This window comes from Anomaloglossus baeobatrachus, chromosome 6 (genome assembly GCF_048569485.1).
Source record: "Anomaloglossus baeobatrachus isolate aAnoBae1 chromosome 6, aAnoBae1.hap1, whole genome shotgun sequence".
Classification (NCBI taxonomy): domain Eukaryota; kingdom Metazoa; phylum Chordata; class Amphibia; order Anura; family Aromobatidae; genus Anomaloglossus; species Anomaloglossus baeobatrachus.
The window spans coordinates 318,783,767-318,799,213 of NC_134358.1; the positions used below are offsets into that span (position 1 = coordinate 318,783,767).

Here is a 15,447-nt window from a genome sequence, read left to right on the forward strand (position 1 = left end):
TTTTACCGGCGCTGTCATTTACTGTAACGTGATCATCGGTGTACGGTGTATACCTGTGATCACGTGAGCGGGGACCGGAAAAACCGTCCTGAATCATGATCTCCAGGGTCTCAGCTAGCCCTGAAACCCCGGAGATTTTCTGACGCTGGGGGGCGTTATTCACTTATTTCTGCCTGCTGTTTATAAACGGCAGATCAGAATAAGGCTACATTAACACGACCGATCCATTTTTGTGGTCTGCAAAAAACAGTCCGTTTTTTTTCACGGGTGCATCCGTGTGGCATCCGTTTCCGTTCCGTAGACGGTCCGTATGTCATCTGTTTGTCATCCGTGTGCCTTCCGTTTTTTTTGTGTACTGCAAAAAAACTGAATGAGGGTAAATGCATAAATTTACCCAGGATCCATAGCTTCATCCTACATGAGGCGGTCACATGTTCACTCCAGTGCCATTTTCTACTGATTTTCACAGCGTAGCGCGCTCTGGTGATTTTCTTGTGCTTGTGCACTTCATATCAGTCTTTTCTGTCATTATAATGGCAGAAAGACACATAATGTCCCACTCTCCTGCATTTTGTAATTTTGCACCCTTTGGTGCCTTTCATGTGGCACTAAGGGGTGCTTAGCTTTGTATTTAGCCAAAAAAATGAAAGAAAAAAAATGACGTAGGGTTCCCCCTAGTTTTGTAGCCAGCTAGGGTAAAGCAGACGGCTGCAGCCTGCAGACCACAGCTGGCAACCTCACCTTGGCTGGTAATCCAAAACTGAGGGCACCCCACGCTGTTATTTTAAATTAAATAAATAATTAAAAAAAAAAAAAACACGTAGGGGTCCCCCCAAAATTGGATCACCAGCCAAGGTAAAGCAGACAGCTGGGGTCTGATATTCTCAGACTAAGGAGGTCAATGGTTATTGGACTCTCCCCAGCCTAAAAATAGTAGGCCGCAGCCGCCCCAGAAGTGGCGCATCCATTAGATGCGCCAATCCTGGTGCTTCGCCCCAGCTCATCCCGCGCCCTGGTGCGGTGGCAAATGGGGTAATATAAGGGGTTAATACCAGATGTGTAATGTCACCTGGCATCAATCCCTGGGGTTGGTGAGGTCAGGCGTCTATCAGATACCCGACATCACCAACCCAGTCAGTAATAAAAAAAAATAGACGACAAACACATTTTTATTTGAAAAAACACTCCCCAAAACATTCCCTCTTTAATCAATTTATTAGAAAGAAAAACAAATCCAGGTCTGGTGTAATCCAAGGGGTTGCCATGACGATCCACACTGTCCCAGTCAATGAAGAGCAGGATGTTCCCCATTGGCTGGGAGAGCAGTGCAGTGACCTGAGCTAACATCAATGGGTCAGCTCAGGTCACTGCAGGGCATGACAACTGCTGCTGTCAGCGAGGTACATTACCTGCTCTGATCTCCAGCACACTGACAGCCCCTGTCACTGAGTTCAATGACCGCCGCCTTCACAGCCAAGTATCGCGAGAGGCTCGTGACGTCACCGCTAGTCAGTCTCGGGTCGGAAGCGAGAGGTGATGTGACAAGCGGCGGCCATGGAGGACAGTGACAGCGCTGAGGTCGGGATGGCGGGACTTCATCACCGCAGGTAAGCCGAGCGGGACCATGTGTGTGTGTGTGTGTGTGTGTGTGTGTGTGTGTGTGTATGTATGTATGTGTACATGCCGTGGGCAGGAGGGGGCGGAGCGAGCTGAGCGGGGAAGTGTGGGCTTCCTGCACGTAACTAGGATAAACATCGGGTTACTAACCAAAGCGCTTTGGTTGGATACCCGATGTTTATCTTGGTTACCAGCTTGTGGCAGGCTGCCAGCGATGGCTCCTGCACACTGTAGCTGTAAAAAGCGCTGCTTTTTGCTGCTAGAACCGTTCTCGAACGTATCTAGAACTATCGAGCTTTTGCAAAAAGCTCGAGTTCTAGTTCGATCTCGAACAGCCCCCAAAATCACTCGAGCCTAGAACTGGAGAACCTAGAACCGCACTCAACTCTACTCAAGACCCCTAGGAAGGTGTTCCCATCTGCCTGGTCCCGCCCACTGGTGTGTCCTGTGTGTCATGAGGGGGGCGACTAGGATTTGTGCCTGATATTCCCCTGTTTGTGGGATGTGTGGTGTTAATTCCCAAGGAGGAGGCAATTCCTGTACCCCTGCTGGGGGGTGCAGTCATCTGTGACTACTTGCTTTTACCAGGGCGTTACACTCCCCCTCGGTAAAACACAGCCCGTCCGCGGGCTGTCCGGCACCGGTATTTTATTTTTTTAGGAACTGGAAAAAGGTAAAAACAACATGTAAAACATTTCTTCTCTTTATGGGAGGCACAGTGCTTAAACTTTACGTAACCGTTGCCATCTCAACTTTCTTCCCCACCCAAAACACCTGTACCCTCCCTTGGTGCCACCACTAGTCAGGTGCCACACCATCCTGGGTTTTGGTGGGTGTCTTTGTTGGTGTCCAGGTCAAAGTTCAGCACCCATTATTGCCCCAAAGGGTCCTATGGACCGGAACCCTTTGGGTCTGGAGGGTAGTGACCGGTTTCAGTGGTGACTGGACCTCGGCTGACTCCACCGAAGGCCCTTCCTCCAATCTTCCTCTCCAGCGGGTGCCACCTCCTGGCGGTGAGTAACAAGAAGGTAAGTGGGGGGTTATTTACATGACCCAAGAAAGTTTTTGGGGCGGTGTCGCCAGTTCTGACACCATGGTCCATTTTTAACTATTAACCGGGGATAAAACAATTTTCATAACAATTGTAAATCAGGTGAAGTACGCAGTTAATTGGCATTAATATTTGCTTACACATTACTATTTACATAGGCATACAGGTTTCACTCATTCCCTGTATCTGAGTGGTGGGTGACCTAGGTTAGGGCGTGTGGACCTCCTAAATTCTCTCCTTGGCTCAGTGGGGCTAGACTATTTACGGGTTCCCTACTCCTTGTATCAGGTAAGGTGGGCAAATACCGCCAAGTATGGGGCATAGGTATTGGTGCTACCCTAGATGTATGTCTAGGTGCAGGTTCAGCAGGCCTCTCTGGTTCTGGCTCCTCCATGGGTTGTGGGAATGTGAGGACGGGGACAATCACGGCTCCGTTTTGCATAGGCCAATCTGCTGGGAAGTCACCTAAGACAGTGTGAATCACCTCTCTCCTTCTTTCCGCACCTGGAACTGAAGTGGGCACTTCTTCCACGACCTTCAGGGGTTCTGAGCACCTTTTCAGGTGATCCTTCGAGATGGTAGCTGTAGTCTTCCCTTGGTCTCGACTGAAAAGATAAGTCTTTTGGTTCCCGGGATCAGAGGGCTATATGACATAGGGGACTTTCTCCCACTGGTCATCCAATCTATGTAGTCTTCTCTTCCTCTTCAGTACCACGTCTCCCAGTACAAAGGGGGCAGCTTTCACCTGTTTGTTGAAGTGCTGCTCTTGCCTTCTCCGGCTTTGGTCCAGATTCTCCACCACATATTTTTGCATCTTACGTTTGGAATTCTAATCTGTAGTCGGGGGGATGGTTTCGGGCACTTCTACATCCATGTCCAGGTCCACTGGTAACCTCCCGGGCCTCGCCCTCATGAGGTAAGCAGGCGTACACTTAGTATAACTGACTAGAATGTGGTGTACATATCTACCAGATCGGGTAACTTCTCAGGCCACTGACTCTGCTCTTCAAGGGGTAGGGTCTTGAGCAGGTTAAGAACTAGATGATTCATCTTCTCACACATCCCATTGGTTTGGGCATGGTAAGGTGTAGTGCATATCTTCCTGCATCCATACAGACTGCAAAATTCTTTGAAGATCTCTGCTTCAAAGGCGGGGCCTTGATCTGTAAGGAGCTTTTCTGGATATCAATGTGGTCGGCAGAAGTGCGCTTGGAAAACTCTGGCTGCAGTACGGGCTGTCAGGTCTTTAATGGGTACTACAACCATGAACCTCGAGTAGTGATCCACTATGGTGAGGGCGTATGTGTTCCCGCTCCAGCTCGGCGGCAACTTAACATAATCTAGAGCAACAAGTTTCAACGGCTGATTGGTGATGATCGGCTGCAGTGGGGCCTTCTGGCTGGTACCATCTTTTCTTCTTAATACAGAGGGACCACAATCCAGACACCATGCTTCAATGGATTCTCTCATTCCAGCCCAATAGAAGCACTCCCTGAGCAGCATCTCCAACTTCTTCTAGCCAAAGTGTCCAGTTCCATCATGATAGGCTTCCAAGACCACTGGTACATATGCTTGAGGTATGATTATCTGACAGATCTTCTCGTGCGTCTTGGGGTTGATCAGTCCTCGGCACAACCGGCCCCTCTCTTTCCACAACCTTCGGGCTTCTGCCGGGGCAGTGGGTTCTAATCTGAAACCAGCCTGTGAAATCAGCGTCTTGACTAGACTGACAGCAGGATTTTTATCTTGTGCTTCTCACCAGCTGTGATGGGATAACGGGTTGAACGTTGCCTCCTGTTGTAGTGCTTGATATTTTCTGACCTGTCAGGTTGATGGAATGCTGGCAACTCAATCTCTTCCAGCTCTTCTTCGTCGATTCCACCATCAGGCAGGTGTGGCATCCTAGACAATGCATCAGCATTGGTGTTCTTCCGACCGGCTCTGTATTTTATGGTAAAGTCATAGTTCCCCAGCCGGGCTACCCAGTGCTGCTCTAGGGCACCAACCTTTGCTGTATCCAAGTAAGTTAAGGGATTGTTGTCCGTATATGCGGTGAACTTAGCAGAAGCCAGGTAATGCTTGAACATCTCTGTCACAGCCCAAACGAGTGCCAGGAACTCCAACTTGAAAGAACTATAATTCTCCAGATTTCTCTCTGTCAGGCAGAGCTTCCTGCTTGCATAAGCTATCACCTTCTCCTTGCCATTCTGCATTTGGGACAAGACGGCCCCTAATCCTACCTTGCTGGTGTCTGTATACAGAAGACCGTAGTTGGGGTATGCCAGGATCTCTTCACCAGTCAGGGCTGACTTCATCTGTTGAAAGGACTTTTCCTGCTCCTCATCCCATGTGAATGTGGACCCAGAAGCTTTGCCATGCTGATTCTGCCCGACTAGGAGGTCCTGCATAGGTCCTGCATAGGAGTTGCCATCTTGGTGTATCCCTTGACAAAGTGGCGGTAGTAGCCCATCAGGCCCAAGAACTGTCGCACCTTTCTGATGGTGGTAGGTCTCAGACAGTTCTGGATGGCAGTTATCTTCTCCGGATCCGGGGCCACACCCTCTGCGCTCACCACATGCCCAAGATATTTGACCTTAGGCTTCAGCATGTGGCACTTGGACGGCTTCAACTTCATTCATTCCATACCTGGAGAGGGCTTCAAAGACTTCTGCTAGGTGTTCTAGGTGATCTTCGTACGACTTTGAATAGATGATAACGTCATCCAAGTATAACAGTACTGTTTCGAAGTTGCGGTGTCCCAAGCAGTACTCCATCAGCCTCTGGAAGGTTCCGGGTGCATTGCACAGCCCAAAGGGCATGCTGTTGAACTCGCAGAGTCCCATTGGGTGGCGAAGGCGGTTTTCTCGCGGTCTTCTCGCGGTCTTCCTCAGCAACGGACACTTGCCAGTAGCCACTAGTGAAACCAAGGGTTCTTCAATATGGGGGAGTGGATACGCGTCCTTATGGGTGATCTGATTGATCTTCCGATAATCCACACACATCCTCATGGTACCATCCTTCTTTTTTACCAGAACCAGCGGCGCTGCCCAGGGGCTACAGCTATCTCGGATTACCCCTGCCTCCTTCATGTTCCTCAACATGTCTTTGGCACACTGATAGTGCACGGGTGGTATCGGCCTATACCTCTCTTTGATGGGTGGATGTGTACCTGTAGGAATGTGGTTTTGGACCCCTTTGATCCTCCCAAAATCTAATGGGTGTTTGCTGAAGACCTATTTGTACTCTTGCACTACCCTGTAGATCCCCTGCTTGAGGTGTGAAGGCATGGAGTCAGTGCCTACATGTAGTTCCTTGCACCATTCCCTTGACTGGCTTGGTGAGTCTTCACTGACCGGTGGGGATGTGGGTTTAGTGGATGCTGCTGCTGCTTGGATGGCGTGTGTGTCTACTATGAACAGATTGGCAATAGTGGCATATCTGGGTAGCCTAACCTCCTCCTCTCCGCAATTCATCACTCTCACGGGCACTCTTCCCTTCCGGACATCAATCACCCCTCTGGCTGCCAAAACTGTGGGCCAGTGTTCTGAAGGCAGGGGCTCCACCACTGCCTGATAATCCTGTCCTCGGGAACCTACAGCTGCCCTACACCAAATCATCATCTCACTCTACGGAGGCACTAAAGAGGTGCTGCATCCAACACTCGCACACCGCCAATCTCTCCACCAGACAGGTTCACCTGTTGCCGCTGCAGGAGGGCCCGGATCTCACGTTGCAGAGCCCTCTGCCGGCCCACTCCTGTGGTTGCAGACAGCTGCTGAAGCAAGTACAACACTTCCCCCATGCAATTCTCAATTACATTGGTCCCTAGGACCATTTCCGGGTTACGGTCACTCGGCTCATTCCGCACCACTATGAGTCCTTGGTGTTCTAACTCCACCCTTCCCACCTTAAGAGTCACTTCGTTGAACCACACTTGGGTCATAGGGAGTCCTATGGGTGCAATGATAGGCCAGAATCTGGCGGGGTAAGGTCGTCATCAGACCAGTAACGCTTGTACAGTACATGAGGTATAGTCGTTACCTGTGAGCCAGTGTCCAGGAGCGCGAATGTCGGGATCCCATCCACAGTGAGAGAGATGATGGGGCGGCCCCCGACATACCGCTCTCGCCAATCAGCTGGGCCTTGTTGGTCTATTCCTGACAATTGGCCCTTGGCCTCACTGGTGGCCCGTTTAAAGGACACCGACAGGAGTAATCGCCAGTCTGGTTGCACCTGTAACAAACGGGTTGTCCATACCGGTTGTTGTTTCGTCTCTGCATCCAGGGGACATCTTCAGGGCTGTCGGCGAGCTGGATCTTCTCCAGCGGCTTGGGCTTTGGCTTTAGCTGCATGGCCTCGAGGATCCTGGCGACGTCTTTGCTCAGCTGCTGAGTTCAGAGTAGAGCTGGGCTCAACTGCGGGTATGAGGGAGGTGCTTAAAGGGAAAATAGTTACAATAGTTAAATTAATCCCAAGCACACAATCAATTGCAACAGGGTAATGCAAAAAGTGATTTTTATTATAAGCAGAAAGAGAATGCCACTACCGAAAAAAGCAAAGACAGAGTCAAGCCAACGTTTCGGCCTTCACAAGGCCTTTATCAAGGACTTGCCTGTAAAGAAATAATAAAGATTATATACACACCAATGAGTGAACATAATGTACATATTTACATATTTACAAGGAGTATATATACAAACATACGTGTATCAAGAAGTGACGGGTATAGACGGATTAGACGTCAAATGGGTAAACCACAGGTAGGGCGTTCTGCTCTCAAAGCACAACTTGCTGGATGGAGAGAGGGATACAACAACAATAAGCACCATGAGAAGAATGGCAAGCAGAACGTACAGTAACGGCAAGTACGCGCTGGTACATAGCTTGATCAAATGGTGATGCCAGCAGGCAGTGAAATCATAAGATGAATACAATCCGTTCAGAACCATCGAAGATGGGTGACATAGTAGACAATGCAGGACATACTGTATTAGCAATACAGATATACGTATAGCACTTATTACTGGACGGGCAGAACCAGGAGGAGGCAGTGGATTAAACAGTACACTTGCTATGTTAGTGGTCAGGCGCCTAAGAGTAACGCTAAATGTAGCATGTATAAACAATGCTAGCCATTGTCTATAGATAAGCAGTATACAGTATAACAGCGCAGTAGACAGTATGAGGTTAAAAAACCTACCCAGAGTCAAGGAGGCATGAAAGGTGAGTGGGTGGATGGAGGAAGTGCCTATGGAAAGACAGGATACATTAGTATACATAGCCATACATGTGGAAACCAGGCAGGTAGAGGTGCGCATTATAGATAGTGTATTTACCTTACAGGGCACAAGGGCAGGGGGACAGGGTCCCAGGGGTGCAAGCAGCAGGCGTGTGGCAGTGGGGGTCTGTGCAACGGCAGCTATTTGTAGCCAGGGCATTACTTCCTGGTGTGAGTCATGGGGGCAGGAGCGCAGGTGCCCGTGACGTCAGTGATGACGTGGGCTTACTACTGCGCATGCGTCCGGCGTCAGTGGGGAGCAGGAAAGGTGCTGTTTGCAAGCACCTTAGTGCGCATGCGTGCAGGACGTCACGGAGGGGGCGGCAACCAGGGACAGGATCCCTGTCAGTGTGGGTCACTAGACTCGGCGCGCTTGTGTGCGTCGCGTCACAGGGGGGGCGGAGTAAGGGGAGTAACTCAGTGTACCTGAGTAGACCATTGCCATGCATTATGTTTTATGTATTTATTTGATGCTTGCATAACCGTTTTCTTAACCTTTCTCTTTTTTCTTTTAGAGATACTGATCACCTGCTCCACCGATCGGATCCCACCCATGCACCCTTTCCACAACTGGCACCTCCTCTTCACCAGGTAGCATCCTTACCCTATCACCATTCCCTCCCTTTCCAATAATTTCTTCCCCCCCCCTTCCCCCTCCCCTCCAACACACAACACTATCATACATATACTACTTCTCTCCTTTACACCCAAGTCAACCATTACATTCCTTTCAACCCTTTCTGTATTATCCCACATATATACACTTCTACCACAGTACTTTTTGCCTATTCCATGCATATATCAGCACCACATATCAGCCACATCCCAGCTTATTGTCCATTCCAGCTATATACCAGCGGTTTTCGCCAATCTATATCAGCTATACACTAACAGCCTCATATTAGCAATATATAGCTGTATACTCGTCCCATTTATGTTTCCAGTCCCCCTTTATAGTCATATATAACCTTCCCTTTTACATCCTATATACTGACTCAACACCCATAGACCACACATACATTATATACACAGTCATACATAATGTGCTTCCCCACTACACATATCCTGGTTCCACGATTCTTATGAGCCGGTACATACCAGCACAATAACCACATACAGGTACTTTAACCTCTCTATCACATCCGGCCCCCTATGTGACAACATAAACACCCATACCCCCGTTCACAGCCTGTTACTCCCCTTACCCCGCCCCCCCTGTGACGCGACGCACACAAGCGCGCCGAGTCTAGTGACCCACACTGACAGGGATCCTGTCCCTGGTTGCCGCCCCCTCCGTGACGTCCTGCACGCATGCGCACTAAGGTGCTTGCAAACAGCACCTTTCCTGCTCCCCACTGACGCCGGACGCATGCGCAGTAGTAAGCCCACGTCATCACTGACGTCACGGGCACCTGCGCTCCTGCCCCCATGACTCACACCAGGAAGTAATGCCCTGGCTACAAATAGCTGCCGTTGCACAGACCCCCACTGCCACACGCCTGCTGCTTGCACCCCTGGGACCCTGTCCCCCTGCCCTTGTGCCCTGTAAGGTAAATACACTATCTATAATGCGCACCTCTACCTGCCTGGTTTCCACATGTATGGCTATGTATACTAATGTATCCTGTCTTTCCATAGGCACTTCCTCCATCCACCCACTCACCTTTCATGCCTCCTTGACTCTGGGTAGGTTTTTTAACCTCATACTGTCTACTGCGCTGTTATACTGTATACTGCTTATCTATAGACAATGGCTAGCATTGTTTATACATGCTACATTTAGCGTTACTCTTAGGCGCCTGACCACTAACATAGCAAGTGTACTGTTTAATCCACTGCCTCCTCCTGGTTCTGCCCGTCCAGTAATAAGTGCTATACGTATATCTGTATTGCTAATACAGTATGTCCTGCATTGTCTACTATGTCACCCATCTTCGATGGTTCTGAACGGATTGTATTCATCTTATGATTTCACTGCCTGCTGGCATCACCATTTGATCAAGCTATGTACCAGCGCGTACTTGCCGTTACTGTACGTTCTGCTTGCCATTCTTCTCATGGTGCTTATTGTTGTTGTATCCCTCTCTCCATCCAGCAAGTTGTGCTTTGAGAGCAGAACGCCCTACCTGTGGTTTACCCATTTGACGTCTAATCCGTCTATACCCGTCACTTCTTGATACACGTATGTTTGTATATATACTCCTTGTAAATATGTAAATATGTACATTATGTTCACTCATTGGTGTGTATATAATCTTTATTATTTCTTTACAGGCAAGTCCTTGATAAAGGCCTTGTGAAGGCCGAAACGTTGGCTTGACTCTGTCTTTGCTTTTTTCGGTAGTGGCATTCTCTTTCTGCTTATAATAAAAATCACTTTTTGCATTACCCTGTTGCAATTGATTGTGTGCTTGGGATTAATTTAACTATTGTAACTATTTTCCCTTTAAGCACCTCCCTCATACCCGCAGTTGAGCCCAGCTCTACTCTGAACTCAGCCTGCTATTTTATGCTGGTGCTCCTGCACAGCACCCTTAATGTCTCTCCCAACACTTTCGTACAGTAACGATCAAGCGGCGACTGTCCTGGCTGGGATATCCGCAACTAATCGTTTTCTCACTGTACCCACGGAGGAGCTCCGCACCAGGGATTATCTCAAAGAGTTGAAGCGACACACGTCGCTTGAACTCCACGCAGTGACCCTCGCGGAGTATCACCGGGCTCAACGCATCCCCAGAGGACTTAGAGTCCCTCTAAGGCCAACTCTCTTTGCTGATAATCCCGCATACTGCGATCAATTCGAGGGTATCCTCAATAAGTGTTCTCTCGATATTATCATATTAACACTTGATTACCTGCAGAAAGAGATTGCCACTGTTGATGCTAGCATTAAGACCATCGAGGAACAGCTGTCCCAGACTCTCCCTGCTGCTGACTTCTCCTCCCTGAAAACTAAGAACCAAGAGTCCATCACGGAGTTCCAACAGACTCTACAAACCCGAAAACGTTCGAAATTTATTCGAGATCAAGACGACTACTTGAGAAATCGAGTTTACAAATGGCGCACCTCCTTATTTCCATCGGAACGAAGGCCCTCCTATCGAGGGAATTACGCAAGCACGTACAGCTCGGACAGCGACCAGAGTTTCTCCGGTCCCAACCCTTCTTCTTTTTTAGGTACCGGTCCCCAGACAAGAGGCAAACCAGGAGGGGCAAGAAACAGGGCTCCCCCGCACAGGATCAACACACGGTCCCAGGTAGGGAGAATATCGTGTATAATATCTCCTCGCTCTCCCTTACACCCACAGAAACCCGGGTCCTACAAAAGGGGCTCAGCTTTTGCCCCACGCCCCCACTCAACACCTTCACCCTGGAGCAAGAACTGAATAGATTCTTCAGGAATCTTCGGCTAAAGGCCCATTTTGCCACCCCTCATGATGCTCCCGGCTCCAACCCCGCAGTTCCCATATCGGACTCTTGTCCGACAACCTCTCTGTCATTACGTGAATTAGGCCTCTCCAATCCAAGCACCTTTCAACCACCCAGGCGCTACCATCCAGTAGAGACGTACATATCACTAGTCACACGTGACATTGATAAGATTAAAACCAACATAGGACATGGACAGCTACACCTCCGTCATAACATGACAAATGAGGAATCTAAGGCCCTCCTCGCACTTAAAAACAATCCTCAGCTGGTTATAAAACCTGCCGACAAAGGGGGTGCCATCGTGGTCCTTGATAAATCTTATTACGTATCTGAAATTAAGAGCCAACTCAGTGACCTCACAACCTATACCCCTATTCCACGGGACCCCACTGCAACCATCCGCTCTACCATCAAAAATTTGGTCGACCTCTACACCAGCAACGCCACGATTGATAGCAAACTCTCCAGTTTCCTCATCAACAACCATCCCATCACACCCGTATTTTACACTCTCCCCAAAATACATAAAAATATCACCTCCCCCCCCGGCCGTCCAATCGTCGCCTCCACTGATTCCATTTTGTCTCCACTTGCCCGTACCCTGGAAAAAATACTCACACCGCTTATCCCGAAAATCCCCTCTTACCTCAAGGACACCACTCACTTTCTGGAAACCATATCCAGTATCAACCGAATCACCAATAACGATCTCCTGGTCACCATGGATGTGACCAGCTTGTACACTAGCATCGACCATCAAGGAGGTCTCCTGGCGATTGAGTGGTTTCTCAATACACATACCGACTTCGACCATCTGAAAAAGCGATTTTGCCTGGACACCCTCAGGGTGGTCTTGGAAAATAACTTCTTCCTATTTGAAGATACGTTCTACATGCAGCGGAAAGGGACCGCAATGGGTTCGAACGTAGCACCTCCATATGCAAACATATATATGGCTAAATTTGAGGAAGATTTTGTTTATCCACATCCCTCCTTTCCCATCAACATCCCCATTTGGAAACGCTATATAGATGACATATTCTTCATCTGGACCGGTGGTGAAGAAACACTCACTAGTTTCTTCAATGACATCAATACCATCTCTCCCAATATCTCTTTTACCCTCCACTACGATCACGATTCCATCAACTTCCTTGACACCCTTGTCATCCGGGACCCCAACAGTAAACTAGCCACCGACATATACTCAAAACCCACAGATAAAAACAGTCTTCTTCTCTACAGTAGTTGTCACCCGAAACATACCAAGAATTCTCTGCCCATCTCCCAACATTGTAGAGTTGAAAGGATCGTCTCCAATCCCACAACGCGCACACTTAGACATCAAGAAATGAGCAGTAAATTTCAAGCCAGGGACTATCCACACCATATTGCATCCAATACCTCCCCCAGACACAGCCCAGAACCCAACAAAAAACAACGCATACCATTTGTGAATACGTATCACCCTTTCTCCCCTTCATTCAGCCAGGTTATTAAAAAACATTGGCCTATTCTCGGCAGCGCATACCCGGACATTGAGGAATTTCAATCTCCACCTTTGATCTGTCATAAACGTCCTCGCAACATCAGAGACACTTTGGTCCGGGCTGACATAGGTTCATCCCTAAACCGGGACAGACAGAGCTTTTTGGCCACGCCACGTAAGGGCACATTCCCGTGCCTCCATTGTGTACAGTGCTCTAACGTCACCAGAGGGGAGTTCGTTACACACCCCAGAACCGGTAAACGATATCCCATCCGAGGTTTCTATACATGTGACACGAATTTTGTCGTTTACCTAATCAAATGTCCCTGCGGTCTCGGATATGTTGGAGAAACTACCCAACATATCCGAGACCGCATTAGTAAACATAAATCGACTATAAGGTGTGGCCTGACTGTACTCCCCATTCCGGCTCACTTTGCGGCCAGAGGTCACTCAGTCTCCCAATTAAGGTTTCAGATATTAGAACATGTCCCACTACCCAGAAGGGGTGGCAATAGGGTACAAATTCTCCGGGACCGTGAGGCATACTGGATACATACCTTACAAACCCTTGAGCCGTGGGGTATGAATAGAGAGTATGAAACTAATTATTAACCCTGCCTGTGTACCTGAGTAGACCATTGCCATGCATTATGTTTTATGTATTTATTTGATGCTTGCATAACCGTTTTCTTAACCTTTCTCTTTTTTCTTTTAGAGATACTGATCACCTGCTCCACCGATCGGATCCCACCCATGCACCCTTTCCACAACTGGCACCTCCTCTTCACCAGGTAGCATCCTTACCCTATCACCATTCCCTCCCTTTCCAATAATTTCTTCCCCCCCCCCTTCCCCCTCCCCTCCAACACACAACACTATCATACATATACTACTTCTCTCCTTTACACCCAAGTCAACCATTACATTCCTTTCAACCCTTTCTGTATTATCCCACATATATACACTTCTACCACAGTACTTTTTGCCTATTCCATGCATATATCAGCACCACATATCAGCCACATCCCAGCTTATTGTCCATTCCAGCTATATACCAGCGGTTTTCGCCAATCTATATCAGCTATACACTAACAGCCTCATATTAGCAATATATAGCTGTATACTCGTCCCATTTATGTTTCCAGTCCCCCTTTATAGTCATATATAACCTTCCCTTTTACATCCTATATACTGACTCAACACCCATAGACCACACATACATTATATACACAGTCATACATAATGTGCTTCCCCACTACACATATCCTGGTTCCACGATTCTTATGAGCCGGTACATACCAGCACAATAACCACATACAGGTACTTTAACCTCTCTATCACATCCGGCCCCCTATGTGACAACATAAACACCCATACCCCCGTTCACAGCCTGTTACTCCCCTTACCCCGCCCCCCCTGTGACGCGACGCACACAAGCGCGCCGAGTCTAGTGACCCACACTGACAGGGATCCTGTCCCTGGTTGCCGCCCCCTCCGTGACGTCCTGCACGCATGCGCACTAAGGTGCTTGCAAACAGCACCTTTCCTGCTCCCCACTGACGCCGGACGCATGCGCAGTAGTAAGCCCACGTCATCACTGACGTCACGGGCACCTGCGCTCCTGCCCCCATGACTCACACCAGGAAGTAATGCCCTGGCTACAAATAGCTGCCGTTGCACAGACCCCCACTGCCACACGCCTGCTGCTTGCACCCCTGGGACCCTGTCCCCCTGCCCTTGTGCCCTGTAAGGTAAATACACTATCTATAATGCGCACCTCTACCTGCCTGGTTTCCACATGTATGGCTATGTATACTAATGTATCCTGTCTTTCCATAGGCACTTCCTCCATCCACCCACTCACCTTTCATGCCTCCTTGACTCTGGGTAGGTTTTTTAACCTCATACTGTCTACTGCGCTGTTATACTGTATACTGCTTATCTATAGACAATGGCTAGCATTGTTTATACATGCTACATTTAGCGTTACTCTTAGGCGCCTGACCACTAACATAGCAAGTGTACTGTTTAATCCACTGCCTCCTCCTGGTTCTGCCCGTCCAGTAATAAGTGCTATACGTATATCTGTATTGCTAATACAGTATGTCCTGCATTGTCTACTATGTCACCCATCTTCGATGGTTCTGAACGGATTGTATTCATCTTATGATTTCACTGCCTGCTGGCATCACCATTTGATCAAGCTATGTACCAGCGCGTACTTGCCGTTACTGTACGTTCTGCTTGCCATTCTTCTCATGGTGCTTATTGTTGTTGTATCCCTCTCTCCATCCAGCAAGTTGTGCTTTGAGAGCAGAACGCCCTACCTGTGGTTTACCCATTTGACGTCTAATCCGTCTATACCCGTCACTTCTTGATACACGTATGTTTGTATATATACTCCTTGTAAATATGTAAATATGTACATTATGTTCACTCATTGGTGTGTATATAATCTTTATTATTTCTTTACAGGCAAGTCCTTGATAAAGGCCTTGTGAAGGCCGAAACGTTGGCTTGACTCTGTCTTTGCTTTTTTCGGTAGTGGCATTCTCTTTCTGCTTATAATAAAAATCA

At 48.4% G+C, this 15,447-nt stretch overlaps 1 long non-coding RNA gene across 1 annotated transcript; it reads left to right on the forward strand.

Annotated features, from left to right (window-relative positions):
- Positions 1–11,123: 11,123 nt before the first annotated feature.
- Positions 11,124–15,237, forward strand: LOC142244321 (uncharacterized). Its single transcript, XR_012724506.1, has 4 exons — positions 11,124–11,203; positions 13,586–13,661; positions 14,710–14,757; positions 15,167–15,237. It is a non-coding gene; the product is annotated as an uncharacterized LOC142244321 (long non-coding RNA).
- Positions 15,238–15,447: the final 210 nt, after the last annotated feature.